The sequence below is a fragment of the Tamandua tetradactyla genome, chromosome 1 (genome assembly GCF_023851605.1).
Source record: "Tamandua tetradactyla isolate mTamTet1 chromosome 1, mTamTet1.pri, whole genome shotgun sequence".
NCBI lineage: Eukaryota > Metazoa > Chordata > Mammalia > Pilosa > Myrmecophagidae > Tamandua > Tamandua tetradactyla.
In genome coordinates, this window is record NC_135327.1 from 153,266,155 (window position 1) to 153,290,017 (window position 23,863).

Here is a 23,863-nt window from a genome sequence, read left to right on the forward strand (position 1 = left end):
TTGAGTCAATGGCTATATGGATGAATCATTTGTTTAAGAAGTATACAGCAATCCCAGTCTGTCGTCTGCCAATTGGTACATGTCAAGGCCACCTGATACAGATAATTTCTATAGGAGAGATGAAAAAGAAAGCAGGAAGACTGACAGTTTGCATCAAAAGCCAAGTTCACTCAGAGTATAAAATTATAGGGCTTTAAATATGGATACCAGAGAGTTGATAAGAAAAAATATATTAGTGGATTTCTAAATTATAGCTTTAGATGATAAAAGTCAAGGTTCTTTAAGAGGAAGTTCCCCTGTGGGGCAGTGATTCTCTCTGCCCATTTAATTGGCTCTTAGAAGCACTGTTCCTTTCAAATTAAAGTTAAAGCAAAATTCAAGGTGAACTGTTACTATGTATTTGGCATAAAAATGGGTCTTTCACCTGGAAGAGCACTGGTCAAAGTTCTAGTAGAGTTTCTCAAACTGGTTTCCCAGGATCATTGGAAAACTTCAGGTTGTGGTACAAAAATCTAATGTTTCAAATTCATCTTTTCATTTTGATAATAAGCTGTAAAAAGTTTACCAGCTATAAGTTTGTGTTTTTTGCAGTATACATTTTAAATAGAAAGATGTTTTCATAGATTTGTAGACCTATGGAAGTTTGTTTCCTTCTCCCCTTTGAAAGGTGGTCTATACATGACTCAAAATTTGAAACATATTTTAGTAAAGGAAATTAATAAAATTGTTCCCACTTCATCACAGGGTAGCAGAAACAGAAGAGAGACTGAAGACACATGATGCCCGCCGTGTGCAGGAGCAGAAGAGAGAAAATGGCAGCATCTCAGGGACAAGTTAAGCTATGGATTAACTAAAAATGGTAAATCTCCAGAGGTTTGAAATCAATTTGTTTGGTCTATCTTTATTAAGCAAGCACTACAAAACACATTTAATTGAACAAAGGAAAGTGAGAATGAATGAATAAATGAAAGTGCCCCCTAGAAGCAGATGAGTGGAGGCTCCTTGTCACTCCCTTTTCCTTCAATGAACTAAGTAAAACTGACAGTACTCATCTTTGGAATGAGGATGATTTTGGAGGACACAATTTGAAGTTTTATTTTTAAAAATGTTTTTCATTAAATTTCTATAAATCTTATTTTAAGGATATTTGCAAGTGTGGGTAATGTCTGATTAGGAAATTATATGCAAAGTAGGAGTCTATTCCAAGTTTATATAATAACCCTACATATATACAATTGGGCCTCTGTGTTGGGCAATTAACTTCGCAAAGGCTATAAAATATTTCTCTCAGATTCCATGAAAAGTTCTAGACTGATAAGAGATTTAAACTCTGAATATCTAGCCAGTTCCTTGCATAAGGATTAACACAGTACATTTTCTCATAGCAAGTATTAATCAGTCTACACTACTCTCTACTGTATCCTAAACATTGAGATGAATAAAACATGGTTACTGTCCTTTAGCAGTTGACAGTATAGTGGCAATACAAGAAAATAGATAGAGATGGTCATAACTACAGCATGAGGCAGGCATGGAGGAACATAATGCACCCCCGGAATATCATATTTACAGAGACTTTAGTTTGCTGTGTTAAATGCCATTCATTCATTTTCTTTCTTTCATTCAAAATATATTTATTGAGCCCCTCCTGTGTGCCAAACATCTTCTGGGTGCTGGGGATATAACAGTGAGCAAAACAAACAAACTTTTGCAGACCTTATATTTTAATGAGTGCAACAGACGGTAAACAACCAAATATATAATATAATGTCAGGTAAGGGTTAGTGAAATGAAGAAATTAAAGCCTGAGAAGGAGAGAGTAGCAGCAAAGTCCTATTTTAGATGAGGTGGTCAGGGAAGGCTTCTTGGAGAGGCAGTATTTGAGCAGATATTAGAATGAAGGAAGCAAGTTATGCCAGAATATGAAGAGTAGCATTCCAAGCTGTGGCAACAGGATGTGCAAAGGTCCTGGGACAGGAGCATATTAGGCATGTATCAAAACAGCAAGAATATCAATATAATGGTAGCAGAAGGAGGAATAAGAAGACTAAGAAGAAAATGAACTAGAGGAGTTGGCCAAAGGGCAGACTGTATGTAAAAGCCATGGTGAAAACTCTGGATTTTAAGTTGATGGGAAGGTTTTAAGAAAGGAAAAGTTACTATACTTTTCTTAAAATTGCCCTAGGCCTGTGGGTTGGATAGGGAAAGATTCTTGGAAATGAAGTCCTCTGAGCTTCTTCTGGAAAGACACATAAAAGTAATCCAAATTACTGTTGAGTAAATAAGTTCAATTGGGTTGCAGGCAGTAGGAAATGCAAGGGAAAAGTATGCCAGACAGAGAAAGCAGCATTTGGAAAAGTTGGGGACAGGAGCAATTACAGTGTCTTGGCAGGGCTGTTCTAATGTGTAGTCTATACTGAAGGCCATTGTCGAGGACCTGTGAACTACTTTCAAAAACTGGCAAATGTTTGAGACCAAAAAAAAGGGGTGTGGGAGTTATTGCCTTTGAAATATACAAGGGAAGAATTTTGTAATCAAATTAATTAATACTTAATTATGAAAAATATAGTGAAAAATAGAACATGGATTCTACAAAAGCAGGAACTTATTTGCCTTGTCCACTGAGGTATTTCAGTACCTAGAAGAGTTCCTAACCTATAGTAACTGCCTAATAAATACTGAATGAATGTATTTATTTCTGCTCTATAAAATGTAGCATCATGTCACCTAGTCAACTGCAACTATGCTCAAATCGTATACACTTATTTGTTAACTATGTTTATGTGGGATATGAGTTTATGTGGGATATGTATCTGGTAACGTGAATTTTCTAAAGGGAGAGGCCCCAGGTCCTGTTTAAAAGAGTGCTCTGTAAAACAAGTAGTTGGAATATATGGCGTGAGTATATGGAATAGTATAGGAAATGAAGCTGGAGGCACCAAAAGGAGCCACGTAGTGGAGGGCCTTTTAGTACTGTAATATGTATTATGAAATATGTAATATGAAGTGTCACCTTCATCCTGCAGGAAATAGACATTAAAAAATATTAGGAATTGAAGTCAGAGTCATCTGTTAAAATGCACACTCTGGTTTTCACTTCAACAATGAATTTAATTGGGACAAGACTAGAGATAGGTGAAAAAGTGGTTGTTGCAGTCTGAGGGTAAAATGAAGACAGATTGATCTGAGGTCATGGTCATAGAGATAATGAGAAAGGAATTGACTTAAGTCTATTAAGGAGGACTTGACTTAAGTCTATTAGTAAAAATTGGTCACTAATTGTTGTAGAAGTACAAATGACTTCTACCTCATTACAAATGATTCTCAGGTTTCTGGTTGAGTCACTAGTGAATCAACCACTCTCCCACAGATGAGGAGTAATTATCAAATTAATCAAATTAATTAATTGATTGATTGATTAATGAAGATTCTATTCTACCTCTTAAATTTACTGTCAATAAATCACTTAGTCCTCATTTCCCTCATCTGTAAAACAAGGGCAATTATATCTACTCAGCCTGGCTCAAGGATTGGTTTGAAAATAGTATTTTATACATGCAAAATATATGTGGGTTTCAAATTCACATAAATATAAGAAATTGGAGATTATGTATGCTGTTCAACAAGTGTGCTTCTCCATATATCATCCTCATAATCACTATCATCAATTTAGTGTTTAACATTTTCTTATTTTAAAAAATAGTTTTATTTAAGCATGCATGCATCCCCAAACAAGATGTGAAAAGTTTTCTTGTTTTTGAGCTTTTGGAAAATGATAACATATAGGCTTCCATAACTTGCTTTCATATATTCAATACTATGTTTTCATTATGGTATAGAAGCAATAAATAAATAAAGTAGAAACAACCCAAATGCCCACCTACAGGAGCATAACTAAATTGTGATATAATCCCCTAAAGAAATATTATATAGAAGGAAAAATTACAGCTGAATATAATAGAAAATAAGTATAATTACCCTTTTTGAAAAACCTGCAAGAAGGTATACAATGTAATAAAAGAAAAAAAATAAAATGCAGAACTACTAAGGATGTTCTTTTCTCTTCTTTTACTAAAACAGAATTCTGATAAAATTTTAGTGATTATAAACCAAACGGAAATTCTTCAGTGAGAAGGATTTTTTGTGAGCTTTTGCTTTGGCCATTATGTTCTCCTACTTAGAGTTGCTTGGTTGCCTTGTTCTCATTCTCTAAGGCCTAAGCATATATTAGAAATATTTTCATATCTATTAGGGCCTCAAAACCAGATGACCTGTTTATGCTGTTCCACTCAGAGACAAAGGTCAAATCCATTAAAATTAAAACATGACTGACTCAAATCATGGGAGACTTAGTATTTTATTTCAATAAAGGAGACTGCTCTGTTTCTCTGAGAGTTTGTAAAATATTGGGAATTTTCATGTGCCCTAAATTAATAGATCCAGAGCTATAGACTTATTTTTTTTAAGTTCTATAAATAGATCTAAGCATTGGAGTACTAGATAATTAATCCTTTTGAATATATACAGACATGGCTAGGAATTATTCTATCTGATTTGAATTTTTCCCTTCCTGTATTGTCCATGTTAAGGAGTACAACATTAATTACTAAGATATGCCAATTCAAGTAAATACAACTTCCCTTAAACCTATATCCATCTTAAAAATGTAAAGTTTTAATTTTTGGTGAAAGAAACAAAGTTGGATATCTTGTTTATGTTTCCTTCTCAGCATAAGCAACATATTCCTCACTTAAGACATAACTTTCAGTTTACCAGTAGCAACTATATTGCTTGGTATGTCATCTATCATGATAAATTCAAATACTTTATTTCTGCTAGTAATAATTAACAGGTCTTTAATTTATATTCTGTCAAGCACTATTTAAGTGCTTTGCATATATTACCTCAGTTAAACCTTAGAAGCTGTAAAGTGGTACTCTATTATTATCCACATTTTTCAGCTGAGGAAATTGAGGCTCAGAGAGGTTAAGTAATTTGATCAAGACATACAGTTCATAAGTGTTAGACCTGGGATTCAAACCCATGACAGTCTGGCCTCAGGGTACATGATCTTAAACCCCACTCTATCTTGTCTCCTAAACTGCAAAATAAACTGAACCTATCTACAATATTTCAATCAGTACATATAATTAAGCTTACAACCTAGAACCCAAAGAAAATATTTTGAATTTGGTTACTTTGCAAATGAATCTTCGGTCTTTTTTGCCTTTATTAAGTAGATCCACTCTACCACCCATTATCATGATCTCCGTTCAAGTAGGAGCCATTCTTAACCATCTCTGCTCGCATAAGCATGCCCTAAGTTATATTCAAATGTGAACATTTTCAGCAGATACTATCACATATTAAAATATTACACTACATATTTTTAAATCTGCTCACTGACTCTCATTGAAAACTTTATAGGGTACAAAAATTTCAAATGAAGAAATATTTAAAATATTCGCTACTGTGTACCAAAAAAATCTTTCAAATTGGTGAAATATAGCCAAATTGTAATACGCAAAATAGTTAAATGTAGAACAAAATGAAGTAAGCATTTATAGGCTTTCTATCTTTATCACCTACCACTTTACAGACATAAAATGCATGTAAGAGAGGGGGGTTGGATTCCTGCCTCATTGATTTCTTAATAAAAAAACTGGGTCAATTTTCACAGTGGTTCCAATTCATTAAGTTAATATTTAATGGACACATACTGTACAACTAGCATTGCACTAAGGGCTCTATAATAGCCTGTTATGTGTGTATGACATCTTAACATGCTTCTGACATTCATGAGTATTGTCTTGTTTTGAGCTACAAGGTAAGCAGCACTGATGTCCTTCTTACAACACAAGTGTGAAAACTGAGGCCTAGTGTGATTAATTATACCACCCAATGTCACAGAAGTGGTGGCAAAATTAGGGCAAAGAAACAGTAGTGGTAATAATAAAACAGGAGAAAGGAATCAGGCTAGCCATGATCCTTTTGGAAATAACCCCTAAGGATTCTGTCTCATAAAAGTCTTCATTTTAAAATAATGGTAAATGGCTTGATCACAGATGGGATATACACCAAACTCGCTTTATCATTAAGGGTAAATTTCTTTTGATTAATACAGATCAACTTCCTATAAAATAATACTGTTTTTAAACATAGTTGGTATATCATGCTTGTCTCTTTTGTGCTTAAACAATTGAGAAAACAAGCTTCACAAAAACACCCTAGAAATAAATAGGGTATGTAATGAGCAGCCATTATACATGATTTCTTCACTCATGTGGAACCCCTGTAGCTTACTGATGAATGCACCACTTGTAAGGTACTAAGGCTTGGTTAATCATAGTTTATAACCAACCATTATGTCTCTCCTATTCATGATTACTGCTATTTCAACTCTAGGTAAAGTAGTCATACTTTATGGTCCAAATTATTGTTTGGCTACATCCGAGAACCAAGCCCATATGAATATTTTGTTTGATATGCTTAATAAACTAAAGTTACTATTACTTTCATAAACATATAATACATTGCATTAAAAAGTATACTCTAGAAAAGGAAAGAAATTGAGTAGGGAGCTCTTAAAGAAGATTTCCCATCCACAGCGTCAACACACTAGACTGGCAAAAATTCCTTTGGCCAAATAATGATAATTATAATGACTACTATTTATTGAGCACTTTCGTTGTACATCACTCTGCATAAACTTATTTATATATTCATTATTTCATCTCATTAAATCTGTATACTGATCCTACAAAATAATTCTCTCTATTTCACAACTGTTTGAGGAAGTGGATCCAGGGAAGGTAATGTAATTTTCCCACTGTCACATAGCAGTAATTTTGAGCTTTTCTTCCATACTGAGCACAACTACCTGCCACATCATAGCTTTCCATATCCCCACACCTGCCACTCCATCTGACTCACAGGCTGAGGTTCTGTCTTAATCCCTATTCTATCATTTCTCAGTTCATTTATTTGGCTATTCACTCATCAGGCATTTACTGAATACCTTCTTAAAGCCAAGCATGGTTTTAGCAACTGAGGACACAAGAGCTAACAAGACAAAATTCCTGCTCTTAAATGTTTATAGTCTCATGCAAAGTCAGGCAAGAAGCATAAACACACAAGATTATTTCAGAACATGATAAGTGCTGGGAAGACAAACAGAGTAAAGTGATAGGGAATGAGAATGCCTGGTTTAGGGAAGAATGGAGTATATCTAGTTTAAATATATTCCATTTCTAAGGACATGACATCTGAGCTGGACCATGAATGACTTGAAGGAGACACCGTATAATCTACGGCTAGAAGTTCTGGTCAGAGGGAACATCAGGTGCAACAATTTAAGGCAGAAGTAAGGCTAGCATGTTCAAGAAATAGCTAGAATGCCAATGTAGTGAGCTGTGAGGAAAGTGGTGGTAGGAGATGGGGTTGAAGAAATAAGCAAGCACTTCATCCTGTCAAGCCGCATAGGCCCTGGAAAAGAATAGGGTCCAGAGGGAGTTTCCCAGTCTGTAGCTAGAGTTGTAGTTCTGCCTTTAATCACAGCCAGTGTAGCTCATATTTAGCAGGTTTCTTTCTTCTCACACCTCTAGTCACTGCCTATTGTCCTATTGTAGGAGCTCTCCCAATTAGCAATCACTCTATTAGAATTGCTTCTTTTTCCTATATGTTTACCAGACAAATTTTACCTTCTGGCACTGATGCCAGAGCCTTACATTCCTTTTGCCCCTGAGCCCATGTTACCATTTACTAAAATTATCTTTACCTTCTCAACCCTAACACTGGTAATCTCAGCTAGATTAAGAAAAACTCCAAGAGGCTAGAGGTGGGAGCTAATTCTCATTCGAGTGGCAAAATGACACCACTTTATATAGACCCTATAAGAAACAGTCACATTTTAAAAGAATTCTTATTAATCCAAATAGAATTTTAATCTGTAGAATATCATAACTGTAATAAAATAAATTGAATTATAATAAGGTGACTTGGGACTACTATATATTCAGGCTTGCCCAGGTTTCTAAATTAATTCTGCCTTTCATAGTACCATGATTTTTTAACCTTCTGAACAATTCTCCAAAATATTCTTACTCATTCTGTTGGCACTAGTATTAGGGAATGTGATGATTAGTTTAAAGTTAAGGGTTTTTATTATTGGTGCATATGTACAAGTATGTATTTATGCATAACATGAGCACAAACTATTACTAGTAGGAATGGATTTTAATAATAATAAAAGGTTTCTATATTAATCAAAATTGGAATCTCAAGATTGCTAATAAAAAGTTCCAAATGATTTTTATGGTCTTGAGAAGAAGTTATAACCACTTCTCTAGTTATTGCCCACAATTCAGCCAAACTTGTTAAGGAAAAAGAGCTAGGGAAAGCAATTATTTTATCACACGTTGGATCTGGGTATAGTTGCCTAGCAATTACTTTAACATTTTACATGGAGATTATTCTTTACAAATTTTCGTATGTGTAAGATCCCAGAATTTTTTCTTCTATTGCATCTAATACTAGGAATTAATTTTTATGATGCCAGAAAGTATATCAAGAAAGAGAAAGGCATAATACCAGCAGCAATGGATCTAGCCCATGAGAACAATGAAAGGAAATCTCAAGATGACTACTGAGCAACAGGCTTAGAAAGCAAGGAATCCAACTGAAGCAGTAAAATTAGAACAAAATTTTGGGGTGAAGAGGATTTGACAGAATTTCTGATGTGATAGAGTTTGAAAAAACTGATATACAATAAAACAAACAGAGTAAGCAAAAAGAAGTGCAGCAAGAAATACTATGAAAACCAAAAAGTAAAACAACGAACTAAAAGAAATCAAAGTAAAAGACTTGAATCTGCAGTGTACAGCATTTGCAGGCTTAATAATCAAATATTCTTTATGGATATAACTAAAAATAATGATATAACTCTATAGGAGTGAGGGTGAGGGAAAGTATGGTGGTTTGAAGTTGTGTGTACTCCAGGAAAACATGTTCTTAAATTTAATCCATGCCTGTGGATGTGAACCCATTGTAAGTAGGACCTTTGGATAATGATACTTCAGTTAAGGTAAGACCCACCTCATTCAGGATGAGTCTTAATCATATTTCTGTAGCCTTTTAAAAATGAAATGAATACAGGGAAAGGGAGAGGGGGAAGGAGAGGAAAAGGGAGAGGGAGTTGGAAAGAGAGAGAAAGAGAGCAAGCCATGGAAGAAAGAAGCTGAAATCAGTGAAGCCCGGAAGAGAGGGAGAGAGCAGCAGATGCATCCATGCCCCTTGCCATGAGGCAGAGGATCCAAGGATCACTGACAGCCGGTCTTCAAGAAGAAAGCATCACTTTGATGATGTCTTGGTTTGGACAGTTTCCCAGATTTAAACTGTGAGTGAAAAAATTCCCGCTGTTGATGCAGAAACATTTCATGGTAATTTGCTTGGAGCAGCCTAGGAAACTAAAACAGAAGGATCATATACCAGCTAAATACTTATCTATCATCTCAAGATTAAATAGATGCTCCAAATAGAGAAATCAAAAAATAATTTGGGTATTAAGATAGATGGAAGTCTATCATCTGCACCATAAGAAACAGCTAAGAGAGTTAAAAGTGATCCCAGCTCTAATTGTCACTATGCTTCCATCTCCTATTATTTATTGTGATGAGCATGACCTAAATCCTGCTACAGTGTATCTTTATGGTAGTTCTTATATCAGTCCTATTTGTGGAATGCTATTTAAGGATCTATAGACAGACATTAACATATTGTTTCATCCTTTCAAGAAATATTATTATCTGCTATATATCCAGTATTATGCAGATACTAACACTATGAAACAGTAAACAGAAGACCGAGATTGATTGCATTTCTGTAGTTAACTTTGTCCTATACTTTCAGAAGAAAGCATCCAGAAATGTATATAGTGTGTGTGTGATATGTAGCGGGAAGGTTCAAAGGCTTTATTTTTGTATGTGTCATTTCACAAACTAAGCAAACTGAAAGAAGCAGGGATGTTAAATAATAACCGTTCTGGTGATGTCATCAACATGGCAACAAGAGTTACCCCAGGAAAGTCTCCCCTCAGAAAGAACTAATTTAAGGACAAATACCACTTGCTTGAAACTCTGGAGGACAATAGAGACTGGAGAAAGACCACACAAATGCTAAATCAAAGAAAAAAAAATAGCATAAAAAAGAAATAGGAGATCTGCAACTTGGAACTGTCAGTGCAGACCCCTGCCCCTCACTCGGTACTGCATGGCTTTAGAGTCACATAGCAACAACAGTCCAGGCTGGGTACCTCCTGCTATAGTCAGAGACCACAGAACTACTCCTGGCAGCAAGCTAGAACCTTATGAACATTCAGACAGGGGAGCCAAGGCCACAATAGACTCAGGACAGAACACAAGTGCCTGATGAGCACAGGCATACAAAAGAAAACTTCTAAGGAAACTGTTGGACAGCAGTGTATACTCCCAAACTGGTCACTAATTGCTGGAGCACCTAAATGAAAAATGGACATTTTCATAAACTGACACCATCAGGCTCCCTGGGGCAGGATAACCTAACATGGATGTTACCTGAAGCAGAAATCCTCATTGAAAAAAGGAAAAAATGGCCAGTATCTAAGGGACCTGTATGATAGCATGAAGCATACCACCATATGCCTCATGGGACTCCCAGAGGGACAAAAGAAGGGAAAAGAGGCAGAAGGAATATCTGAGAAAATAATGGCTGAAAATTTCCCAACTTATATGAAAGACATAAATATACATGTCCGAAAATCATGACATACTCCAAACTGGATAAATCCTAATAGGCCTGCTTGAAAACACATACTGACCAAAATGTCAAAACTAAAGACAGAATTCTAAAAGCAGCAAAAGAAAAAGCCATTCATTACATACAAGGAATCCTCGATAAGACTAAATTCCAATTTCTTATCAGAAACCATGGAGGTGAAAAGGCAGTGGTATGATATAATGAAGGTATTGAAAGAGAAAAAATACCAGCCCCAAATTCTTTTTTTAAAAAAAGAAAAACTGCCCTTCAAAAATGAGAGAGAGTTTAATACATTCACATAAACAAAAACTAAAAGTTTGCCACCGAAAGAAATGCCCTTAAAAAATTGCTTAAAAGAAGGTATTCATGTTGAAAGAAAAAGGAAAGAGAGAAGAGAATAGTTAGGAACTACTCTCAGTATGAAGTGAAGATCTTCAGAAAAATAATTAAGAGTAAATGCAAAACTGAATGTCCTGCATGCTCAATATCTGTCTCTACTCCTTAATTCTTATAAGAGAATACACTTGAATAAGAAATAATCATATTTCCTGATAACGGACATGGACAATATAAAGAGGTAATGTTGGACTCAAAAGCAGGGACTTGACTCCTGGGAAGATGGCTGAATAAATAGCTTGAGATGAGCCCTGCTCCACGGGAAAGTTGGGGAAGGGACAGGAGGGGCCTGAGGTGCTGATTCAGGAGTGCAGCTGACCTGGGAGAGCCTTCTGCACCACGTAAGACAGCCCTAGTTGCAAAGGCCAAAGGCCGAGGAACTGAGAGGGAGAAAGCTGGAGTCTGGCATGCAGATGCGGAGCCCGCGGGAGTGCATGGGTGGGAGCTGGGAACTAGGAAGAAAGGCAGCATTCCTTGGGTAAGTTACCTTCACCAGCGCAGCCCCGTGACCAGCGACTCACCCAATACCCCATGCACTCAAACCCCGTCACTTGCTCCCATTCCCCATGCTCCCGGTGCCCCCACCCCACCAGCTGCCAGTGCACGTACCTGCCCCACACTCCCAGCCCAAGTGCAGCCCAACCCACCTCTCCTGCACCCCTCCCGAGCACTACCTACCCTTTCCTGTTTCCTACAGGCTGTTGCCAGTGCATAAAGGCTGCAGGCACTAATCTCCATACCCAGGCTACCCCTACACCCATGCCCATAGTGTCATACAGCCTCATCCTACCCCCTCCCCACCGAGCTCTGCACATCAGTTTATGGCACTCCTAGATTCATGCAGGCACATGGGCCCCCAATCACATCATTCAGCTCTGGGAACCTCAGTTTACAGCAGTCCTAGAACTGCACATGTGCATGGCCCTCAGCCACACTTTGCAGCTCTGAGAATGTGCTGACCTGCGCAGCCGGGACACAGCTGCCCCCAATCCACTAAGGCACAATGCTGACCTGCCTCCACAGCTCTACACATGTCCACAAGGGCCCCAAGCCTTAGACCAGGGCACACCAGGGTTATACATCCCAAAGCAGTGCACCTGCACAGCTACATCCTCCCTGACCACTGGGCACCCATGTTCACAAGCGTCAGTGTAACATCCCCAACCTGTGTCTATACCTGCCCTGAAACAAATCACAACACTGAGTGCCCCACCCCATACCCTGTTCCCTGCTGTACAACCATCCTGCAAACACAAGGCCTTAGACTACTGAAAGAATTCAACTCCTAAAGTAAATCAATCAAGATATTTACATGCCATGCAGTCAGCAGATCACTAAGCATATCACAATGCAGACAGATATAGCCCTGCCTAATGACTAAATTAAAATATCAGAGGAGACACAAAATAGGAACAATCAATCAAAGATGTTCATACAACTCTACTTAATAAAATAAGTGGGATAGCAAATGACATAAAGGAAATCAAGAAGAGCATAAAGGGGAATTTGAAAGAATAAATAGAAAAATAGTGGCTATCACAGAGATTAAAGACTCTGATGACCAAATAAAAAACATACTAGAGGCACACAACACCAGATTTGAAGAGACAGAGGAAAGAATAATTGATATAGAGAACAGGATAACTGACTTCAAAGATTCAAAGCAGCAAATGGAAAAAAGATGGAAATTTTGAATTGGATCTCAGGAAATGACAGACAAAACAAAGCACACAGATAGAAGAATCATTGGTGTCCCAGAAGGAGAAGAAAGGAGTAAAGGGCTAGGAGGAGTAGTTAAGGATATAGTGGGAGAAAACTTCCTAACCCTTGTAAAGGACATAAATATACAAGTCAAAGAAGCCCAACAAACTCCAAGCACAATAAACTCAAATAGGCCTTCCCCAAGACACGTACTAATCAGTCTGTCAAATGTTGAAGAGAAACAAAAAATCCTGAAAGCAACAAGAGAAAAACAATCTACTACATACAAGAGAAACCAAATAAGACCAAGTTCAGACTACTCAACTAGCCCCAGAAAGCAAGAAGACAGTGGTATAGTATATTCAAGATCCTGAAAGAGAAAGACTTCCAGCCAAGAATTCTGTACCCAGCCAAATTGCCCTTCAAAACTGAGGGAGAGATTAAAATTTTCAGACAAAGAAGTCCTGAAATCATTTGTCAACAAAAGATCAGCCCTACAAGACATACTAAAAGGTGTTCTGCTGGCCAAAAAAAAGGCAGGAGAGGGAGGTCTGGAGGAGGATACAGAATTGAAGAATACCACTAAGGGTAGTTTAAAGACTACAAAGAGAAAGAGATAAAAGAATCTATAGATCTGACAAATAAAATAAAAAAGATAAGATGGTGGATTCCAGAAACCCCTTTTCAGTAATAACTTTGAATGTTAATGGACCAAGCTTACCAATTAAAAAATACAGATTGGCAGAATGGATTAAGAAACATAAATCAGCTATATGCTGCTTACAAGAAACTCATCTTAGACACAAGGATACAAATAGATTGAGAGTGAAAGGATGGAAAAAGATTTTCCACACAAGTTGTAACCAAGAGTAAACAGGAGTAGCTATACTAATATAATGTAAAGACATTATAAGAGACAAAGAAGGATGCAATGTACTAATTAAAGGGTCAATTTGCCAAGAAGATATAACAATCATAAATGTTTATGCTCCCAATCAAGGTGCTCCAAAGTACTTGAGACAGACATTGGCAAAACTGCAGGGAGCTATAGATGTTTCAACAATAATAGTAGGAGACTTCAATATACCACTCTCCTCTATAGATAGAACAATGAGACAGAAAATTAACAAGGAAATAAAGAAGTTAAATAACTTGATAAATGAATTAGACCTAACAAACATATGTATAGGTCATTGCACCCCAACACACAAGGATATATATTCTTCTCTAGTGCTCATGGAACATTCTCCAGGATAGATCATATACTGGGGCATGAAACAGGTGTTTATGGATTTAAAAACACTGAAATTATTCAAAGCACTTTCTCTGATCACAATGGGATGAAACTGGATCTCAATAACTACCAAAGAATGAGAACATTCACAAATATATGGAGATTAAATAACACACTCTTAAACAACCAGTAGGTCAAAGAAGAAATTGCTAGAGAAATCAGCAGCTGTCTGGAGATGAATGAAAATGAGAATGCAACTTATCAGAACTTATGGGATGCGGGAAAGGCTGTGCTGAGAGAGAAACTTATTGCCTTAAATGCCTATATTAAAACACAAGAAAGAGCAAAAATTGAGAACTTAGCAGCAAACCTGGAGGAACTTGAGAAAGAACAGCGAACTAATCCCAAAGCAAATAGGAGAAGAGAAATAATGAAGATTAAAGCAGAGATAAACAAATGGGAGAACAAAAGAATCATAGAATCAACAAAACGAAAAGTTGGTTCTTTGAGAAAATCAATAAAATTGGTGGGTCACTAGCAAGACTGACAAATAAAAAAAAAAGACAGAGGATGCAAATAAACAAAAACCAGAAATGAGAAGATTGTATAACCACAGACCCTGAAGAAAGAAAGGAAATCATAAGAGAATACTATGAACAACTATATGCCAATAAACTAGACAATTTAGGTGAAATGGGCGAATTCCTGGAGACACACAAACAAGCTACACTGACTCAGGAAGAAATAGAGGATTTCAACAAACCAATCACAAGTAAAGAGATTCAATTAGTCATCAGAAAATCTTCCTACAAAGAAAAGCCCAGAGCCAGATGGCTTCACAGGGGAATTTTATCAAACATTCCAGAAAGAACTAACACCAATCCTGCTCAAACTTTTCAAAAAAATTGAAGAAAAAGAAACTCTACCTAGCTCATTTTATGAAGCTAATATCATTTAAATATCAAAACCGTGTAAAGATGCTATAAGAAAGGAAAACTACAGGCCAATCTCCCTAATGAATGTAGATACAAAAATCCTCAATAAATATTAGCAAAAAAATCGAATCCAACAACACATTAAAAGAATTATACACCATGTGACCAAATGGGATTTATACCAGGAATGCAAGGATGGTTCGACACAAGAAAATCAGTTAATGTAATACAGCACATTAACAAATTAAAAGGGAAAAATAACATCATCATCTCGATTGATGCTGAAAAAAGCATTTGACAAAATTCAGCATCCTTTTCTGATAAAAACACTCCAAAAGATAGGTATCAAAGGTAACTACCTCAATATGATAAAGGAAATATATGAAAAACTGATAGCCAGCATCGTACCCAATGGAGAGAGACTGAAAGTATTCCCCCTAAGAGGAGGAAGAAGACAATCACATATCGGACAATGGTTTGATTTCCTGAATATACAAAGAAATCATGCAACTCAACAACAAAAGAACAAACAACCCAATTATAAAATGGGTTAAAGATATGAATAGGCATTTTCTGAAGAGCAAATACAGATGACTCAACAGCACATGAAGAAATGCTTGTTTTCATTGGTTATAAGGGAAATGCAGGTCTACATTGAGATATCACTTTATGCTATAAGAATGACTGCTATTTAACAAACAGGAAAGTATAAATGTTGGAGAAGTTGTGGAGAAACTGGGACACTTATGCACTGCTGGTAGGAATGTATAATGGTGTAGCCACTATGGAAGACTGGCAGTTCCTTAGGAAACTAAATATTAAGTTGCCCTTTGACCCAGCAATAGCAGTCCTTAGTGTATACCCGTGTTCTAGTTTGTTAGCTGCTGGAATGCCATTTACCAGAAACAGAATGACTTTTAAAAAGGGGAATTTAATAAGTTGCTAGTTTACAGCTATAAGGCCAAGAAAATGTCCCAATTCATACAAATCTATAGAAATGTCCAATCTCAGGCATCCAGGGAAAGATACCTTGATTCAAGAAGGTTGATGAAGTTCAGGATTTCTCTCTCAAGTGAAAAGGTGAACATGGTCAGAGTTTCTTTCTCATCTGGAAAGGCACATGATGAACATGGTCAGGGATTCTCTCTCAGCTGGAAGGGCACATGGCGAACACAGTCAGGGTTTCTCTCACATCTGGAAAGACACGTGGCAAACATGGCATCATCTGCTAGCTTTCTCTCGTGGTTTCCAGTATCCTGAGGCTCCCTGGGAGGCATTTTCCTTCTTCATCTCCAAAGGTCACTGGCTGGTGGACTCTGTTCTTCTTGTGGCTATGTTGTTCTGCTCTGCTCTCTGAATCTCCACTTTCTCCAAAATGTTTCCTCTCTTATAGGATTCCAGTAAACTAATCAAGACCCATCTGAAATGGGTGGAGACACATCTCCACCTAATCCAGTTTAACAACCACTCTTGACTGAGTCACATCTCCAGGGAGATGATCTAATTAAAGTTTCAAACATACAGTACTGAACAGAGATTAGAAGATACTATTACTCCCACAAGGCTGATTAGGATTAAAACATGGCTTTTCTAGGGTACATAAACTTTTTCAAACCAGCACAACCCAGAACAGCTGAAAGCAATGACAGAAACAGACATTTTTACACCAATGTTCATAGCAGCATTATTCACAATATCTAAAAGATGGAAACAAACCAAATGCCCATCAACAGATGAGTGGATCAACAAAATGTGGTATATACATACAATGGAATATTATGCAGCAGTAAGACAAAAATGATGTCCTGAAGCACATGACAAGATGGATGAGCCTTGAGGGGATAATGTTGAGTGAAATTAGCAAGACACAAAAGGATAGATACTGTATAATTCCACTTTTATGACCAGCATAAAGGTATAATCAAAGATTTATAATACAGAATATAGGGGACTTAGAGATACATAGAAGCTAGAGATGGGTGAATCATTAGCTAATGAGGTTGAACTCCAATGTAAGGGAATAGATAAGAGCGAAGGTGGTTCTCTAGTGGGTCTATAAGTAATATTACCATATTGAAGATGAACAAGATTGAGAGGGGTGGTATAGACCTACTGTTCCCACTGATTAACACTAGAAATATAAATTAGTTCTCACAAGCATTACTTCAAAGATATGATTCCTGTACAAAGAATGTTTAAGTCCAGGGTACAGGGGGAAAACTGCTATTGCATGCTATGAGCTATGTTCAGAAGGAAACCATCAGCAATACCACAGCGACAGCAGAGGGGGGGAGGGACAAAAGCTAAGAGGAGGTTTAGATTTCCTATTTGGCGAAGGTATGTTTATTGGCTTTCTTTCTCTCAGAAACAATGAAATTATTTAAAATTGAGAATGTTAATGGACTGTGGACTTAGGGCCTTCTACATGATGCCTGATGAATGTGGGTGGCTGAAAGATGCACTGATAGAGAAGTAGATTGGTGAGCGTTGGTGTATACTTATGAATGAAAGCTGTGCTGCTACAAAAAGGAACGAAGTTGTGAGGCCTGCAACCATGTGAATGAACATGTGGTACATTTGGTGATACAAAATAAGCCAGAAACAAAAGAACAAGAATGAAACAAAAGAACAAGAATCGCCTTTAGAAAATGCTTATAAGCAAACAGGTGCCTAGATTATAAGCTTTTAGAGCAGACACATGAGGTCCGGAGTGTTGATTATTATTTCTGGATTTTGAGAGGCTGTTTTATATATATAACCTGATATTTAGAGATAAGAACAAAGCCAAACAGGTTGGGGTTAAAGTAGTTCAGAACCTAGGGGTAAGGAAGACAGTGTCTGTATTTTAGAACCACACATACTCTTTAAGACCAATGGAAGAAAGGTTTATTTGGTCTGGAACTGAAATTTTCTGTAGTGCATAATCTAATTCAACCTATCTGTATAGCTCATTTGAACAATTGAAACACAGGGAGCCCAGAATAAGAAAGAGGTCCTTTAATCCTGCACAGATTATTGTAATGCCTGGATACATCCTAGAGTGTATTGGCAAAGTCCCCTGAGGGAGGAGAGAAAGAATATGAAACTATTAAACCTATTATTAGGGAATCTCCGATACTGTGTCAAACTTTAGGGACACCCAAATCAATAGGCCATGCCCTCGATCATCAGGCTTACTCTTGTGAAGCTTATGTAGGTAGCATAGAAGCTTAGAATTCTTTAAAAGCTAAGATTTTCTTCTGGAGGACTTCTTTGGTTGCTCAGATGTGGCCTCAGTCTCTCTAAGCCCAACTCTACAAATGAAATCATTGCCCTTCCCCCTACATGGGACGTAACATCCAGGGCTGAAAGTCTCCCTGGTGACATGGGAGATGACTCCCAGGGATGAATCCAGACCTGGCACCCTGGGATCAACAATTCCATCCTGATCAAAATGGGGAAAAGAAGTGTAACTAAAAAAGTATCTGAGGCAGAGAGAGTTTAAATAGAGTTGAGAGGCTACTCTGGAGCTTGCTTTTAATGCAAACTTCAGTTAGACTTTGCTACCTATCATAACCTGCAAACCCCCAACCAGGACCATTCCAGCCAATCCTAAAGATCACCTGGGGCAATATATAAGATTCCACAAGGGTTTCATGTACTAGAGAAACTTTCCAGATACCTACACCCTCCAGATAAGTCCTGAAACCTAGCTCAGCCTCTTCGGAACATCAGAAAGTTCTATCACCCTACCCCATATTAGTTACAGACCCTTCCAATATGAAAAATTTAGAATTGCCATAGCCCAAATATTCCTAAAGAGAGGGATGGAAAGATCAAAGATTATGGAGGCGTTATACAGAGAAGAAAGGATTAAACAAATGAATATGAATGCTGAATTGTTAAATTTAAGATCTCTTTTAGTCTCCAGTATTTTAAAACAGCTAGAAGTAAAAACCTATAATCGTGGAATTGTAACCCATGTCAAACTCTGAAATATGTTCTACAACTAACTGAGGTGCTGTGCTTTGAAATTTGTAGATTTTTTGTATATATGTTATTTTTTACAAAAAAAAGAAGAAAAAGTCATTGCGATGATAAAGTATTTAAGCTCTTTAACCTCCTATATTCTGGAGCAGCTAGAAGGAAAAATATGAGAGGATCATATGGTAGCCCATGACAAACTCTGGGATCTGTCCTGTAACTACTTGTTGAAGAGTACTTTGAAAACTATTGCTTTTTTATTTCTTTGTTTTGTATATATATTATACTAGACAATAAAAAAAAAGTTAAAAATTTAAAAATGTAAAAATATAAAAAAGCAGGGACTTGAACAGATATTTTCACACTAATGTTCATAGCAGCAGTATCCACATTTGCCAAAAGATATAAGCAATTCAAGTGTCCATCAGCCAATGGATGGATAAACAAAATGTAGTATATAATGCAGGGCAATATTTTTCAGCCACAAAAAGGAGAAGTTCTGATACACGCAGCAACGTGGAAGGGTTGAGTGAAATGAGCCCGACACACAAGGACAAATATTGTTGATCTTGCTGATTTGAAATGATTAGAGTAAGCAGACTGATAGAGTCTGCTTAATTAAAATATAGGTGTGCTGATTTGAAAGGATGTATGTCCCCTAGAAAAGCCATGTTTTAATCTAAATCCCATTTCGTAAAGGTAGAATAATCCCTATTCAATACTGTATGTTTGAAACTGTGATCAGATCATCTCCCTGGAGATGAGATTTAATCAAGACTGGTTCTTAAACTGGATTAGCTGGAGGCATCTCCCCATCCATTTGGTTGGGTCTTGATAAGTTTCTGGAGTCCTATAAAAGAGGAAACATTTTGGAGAATGGGAGATTCAGAGAGAGCAGAGCAGAACAACATAGCCACGAAAAGCAGAGTCCACCAGCCAGTGACCTTTGGATATGAAGAAGGAAAATGCTTCCCGGGGAGCTTCATGAAACAGGAAGCCAGGAGAAGAAGAAGCAGATGACGCCGTGTTCGGCATGTGCCCTTTCAGATGAGAGAGGAACCCTGAGCTTCATCGGCCTTCTTGAATCAAGGTATCTTTCCCTGGATGCCTTAGATTGGACATTTCTATAGATTTACTTTAACTGGGACATTTTCTCTGCCTTAGAACTGTAAACTAGCAAATTTTAAATTCCCCTTTTTAAAAGCCATTCTGTTTCTAGTATATTGCATTCTGGCAGCTAACAACTACAGCAATAGGTTACCAAGGGACAGGGTGGAGATAGGGAATAAGAAGTTAAGGTACAAAATATACAGGATTTCTATTTGGAATTATGAAAATATTTTGTTAATGAATGGTGGTAATGGTATATATCTGAATGTGACTAAAGGGGGGGGGTGTTATTAGGTTGTATATATAGTAACAGAATAAAAAATTTTTAAAAGTCCGTGGACCAATATTACACAGTGAACCCTGAGTTAAACCGTGGACTATAGTTAGTACCACAAGTATAAAAATGTGCTATCGTCAATTGTAACAAGGGTTCCACACTGATGCAACTTGTTAATAATTAGGTGGTTTATGGGAATCCTGTATTTTATGCATCATTGCTCTGTAAACCCCTAACTTTTGTAATAGAGAAAAAAATCAACAAAGATAACTAAGTATCACCTGCTGTGCCAGAGACCTGGGTTGGATTCCCGGACCCTGCCCATGCCAAAAATAACAAGTATCAAAATAACTAAGTAACAGGAAAACTAAGTGTGCAGTATATGGGAACTCTGCTATCATCACAATTATTCTGCAAAATTTTAAAGTATTCTAAAATAAAAAAGGGTATTAAAATTAAAAAAATAAAAATTATTTTCCATAATCACATTCCAAAATAAGTTCATTGTGATCATTTTGTTAGTAGGGGAAAATAATTTTGAGTTCATGAAATCTAATGGATTTCACTACTTCCACTTGAGTATGGTAGACAAAAAGGAAAAAGACGACAACAATTACTTTAGAGTAGATGTACATACCCTGATTTTGCTACTTTGCTATTTATGTAATCTTGGGCAAGTTACTCACCCTCTATACTTCTCAGATTCCTCATCAATTAATAGAAAAAAATACTATAGGATCCATAAGTTTATTTTAAGGATTAAAGGAAAGATTTAAAGAGCTTACCATTATGCTTGTAATATTGTAAATGATCAGAATATGGTAGCTGTTATTTTTATTGCCCTCCAAATTTAATATACTATACTGTCTAACTCACAGGCTATCATCTTGTTATACTTTATCAGTAGATTAATATACAAAATTAAATATTTGAAATTATGAAGCACTAAAATCCTTTTTGAAAAATCCTATGTTTTCATTTTTGGTCTATATAGATTTTGTGTTTATAATTACAGGTTTTATTTTCCATTTGGTTATTTTCCAAGTCAGATGAATTTCCAAGTTAGTAGTGTGTGAGAACAGAGAATTGGACATTTTGTACATATAAAGCACCTTCTTTGGTTTTGACAAGTTGAAAGGTATATTGTGCTTGTTCTTAGGATCATTTTCTTACTTTCCAGACAAAAGGTTTTCTGCTACTAATCTGTCAGTCTTAAATCTCATGAGATATGCTCTCTTCAACCCGCCTCTCTCTTGTTTCTTGAGTAAATAATTATATGATATTTTCACCCTAATGCATACATTGCTCTAAATCAAAGCTCTCTAAAAGAAAAATTTACATGGAAATGAATCCCATAGTAAGTATTAATGCTGTTTTGAGATAATAAACAGGAGCTCTGGTGGCTTTTAGCCAAGTCAAACTAAAAAAAATAAAATAAAATAGAGGTTACCGAGTTCAGGCTGATGTTATTTTTCACATCACTTCCCTTAGAGTTAAAAATCCATGAGGAATGACAATAAGATGCCCAAACTGAGGCAACAAAAGAATTAGAAGAGTGAACCTTAGATATCACATATAACTCTAAGGTCAAAGAGAGTAAGAAATCCAAGCATGTAAATTCATTCAAGGTCTATGTCTGCTTGGTTTCCTTTAACCCCCAATATTACATGTGAATTTCTGTGTTGTTACTATCCCCATTTCTTTAGATGAATTGTAGAAGGTGTTTCTAATAGCATCTCCTTCAGTATTCAGGCTAAAACAAGTCAGAAATCACTTCATTCTTTTGAGCTTGAGGAACTTTCTTTTTATTTGCTTGGAAAAATGTTTTATAAAATTGGAACGTTCCAAAGGGTTGTTTATGTTCAAGGACAGGTTTAAACAACAAGGAGACACTGGGCTTGGGTGAATCTCTGAAAACACAGATAACGTATATCCTGATGAAAAAAAGATGTTATTTGGAAAATACCGTGAGTGGATGAACCACAAAACACACATACACCAGTGTGATTATCACTGATAAGTTTCTCTCCTCATTGTCTATGCCCATATTTCTAGGTCTTTAAAAATGCTCAAGAGCTACACTTTCCTGGATTTCATAGGGCAACATAACAAGCCACCCATATTTTGGAAGCAGTGAGCAGGAGGATTAATGAGTTGCTTAACCCCCTTTCCTTTGAATGAGTATTTATTGATTCTGACAGAGGCATAGGGAAATAAATGATAGGGAGCACAGTTTCATACCTCATCTGGCTCTCCACCTTAATTTGTTTGTGAAAATGGATTAAGACTGATGGCAACTAAGACTGTGCAGGAAAGACAGGACACAGAGAACTATGAGGGCCGCAGAAAGAGAGCAACTCGACTAAAAATTCCAGTTTTTCACCGAGTGCTATTTTTATAATCTAGGATTTTAGGCATGTGTAAGCTATTTTAATATCATGCATCTGAATACATTCAGAAAGTTATATGCAGTTTACAAGCTTTAAAACAAAGTTTTCCTGACTTGCAGCACCATGAGCTCAATTTCATGTACTTAGGTCTGAAGAAAAGTCAGATTGTGTTCTTTCAGCCTTACACATCATCACCAATAAAGGAGATTTCTGGTGTTTGACCATGGATGGCACCTTTGTTAAAGATGCATGAAGCCAATGGAATAGTCCTTATTTCTTTACAGCTGTGTGGGCTTTGGGGGTCTGGTAGTAATAAACATTTATGTCACTCACAAGAGGCATAAAAGACTCAGAAGAGAAGAGAAAATTACTGTGTGTGGTAGGGAGTGGGAGTTCTTCATTTGTTTGTTTGTTTACCTTTTTATTTGGTTTGGTTTGTTTTTTATTAAGGCATACTGTTGACCGAACCAAATTTAAGCCTAGGGATGAAACGCTATTGATATCCTCTCATTACATGTGGTCTTTATTTTCTCTAATGTTCTGATAGGATTAAACACAACAACAATAAGCATGGTTTGAAGACTACTCTTTGCTAGGCCTGCATTTGGCTTTTTTCTTAATTCTTTTTTCCAAAACCAAATATATTTTGGATTATATATTTCTACATAAGAGGGTGAGAAGCACATCCCAGCAAGGATCAAAGTTGCAAGAGTACTTAAAGTTATGTTTGAATTTCACCAACTCTTTTAGCTTCTCAACCTAATTAAAACAGTCTTCTTATTTTGGTATATTGAAAAAAAAATTGTACAATAATTTAAGAATAGAGTTTCCTAGCTTATTATTAGTTTGATGAAATTTTAGAATATAGCGTGAAGCTAATTATTCTGATTTGCCGACTGCTAATGAATCAGCACAGCTTCCTCAAACCCTTCATTCTTTCTGTGATTCAGATTGACTTATAGAGAGGCCTTGAACTCTGGTTATAAACCAAATGACTGCTATGTTTAAGGCTCTCGGTACGAATTTTTTCGTACCAACTGTCCCCTAAACCCTATTATGTTAAGCA

General features: G+C 36.6%; 1 long non-coding RNA gene across 5 annotated transcripts in view; it reads left to right on the plus strand.

The window, feature by feature from the left end:
* The window catches only part of LOC143644274 (uncharacterized), a 262,187-nt gene that overhangs the window by 60,663 nt on the left and 177,661 nt on the right, over positions 1–23,863 (plus strand). For all 5 annotated transcript variants that reach the window (XR_013156641.1, XR_013156591.1, XR_013156595.1 and 2 more), the window contains exon 3: positions 745–859. This is a non-coding gene — a long non-coding RNA (uncharacterized LOC143644274). The remainder of the gene's footprint in view (positions 1–744; positions 860–23,863) is intronic.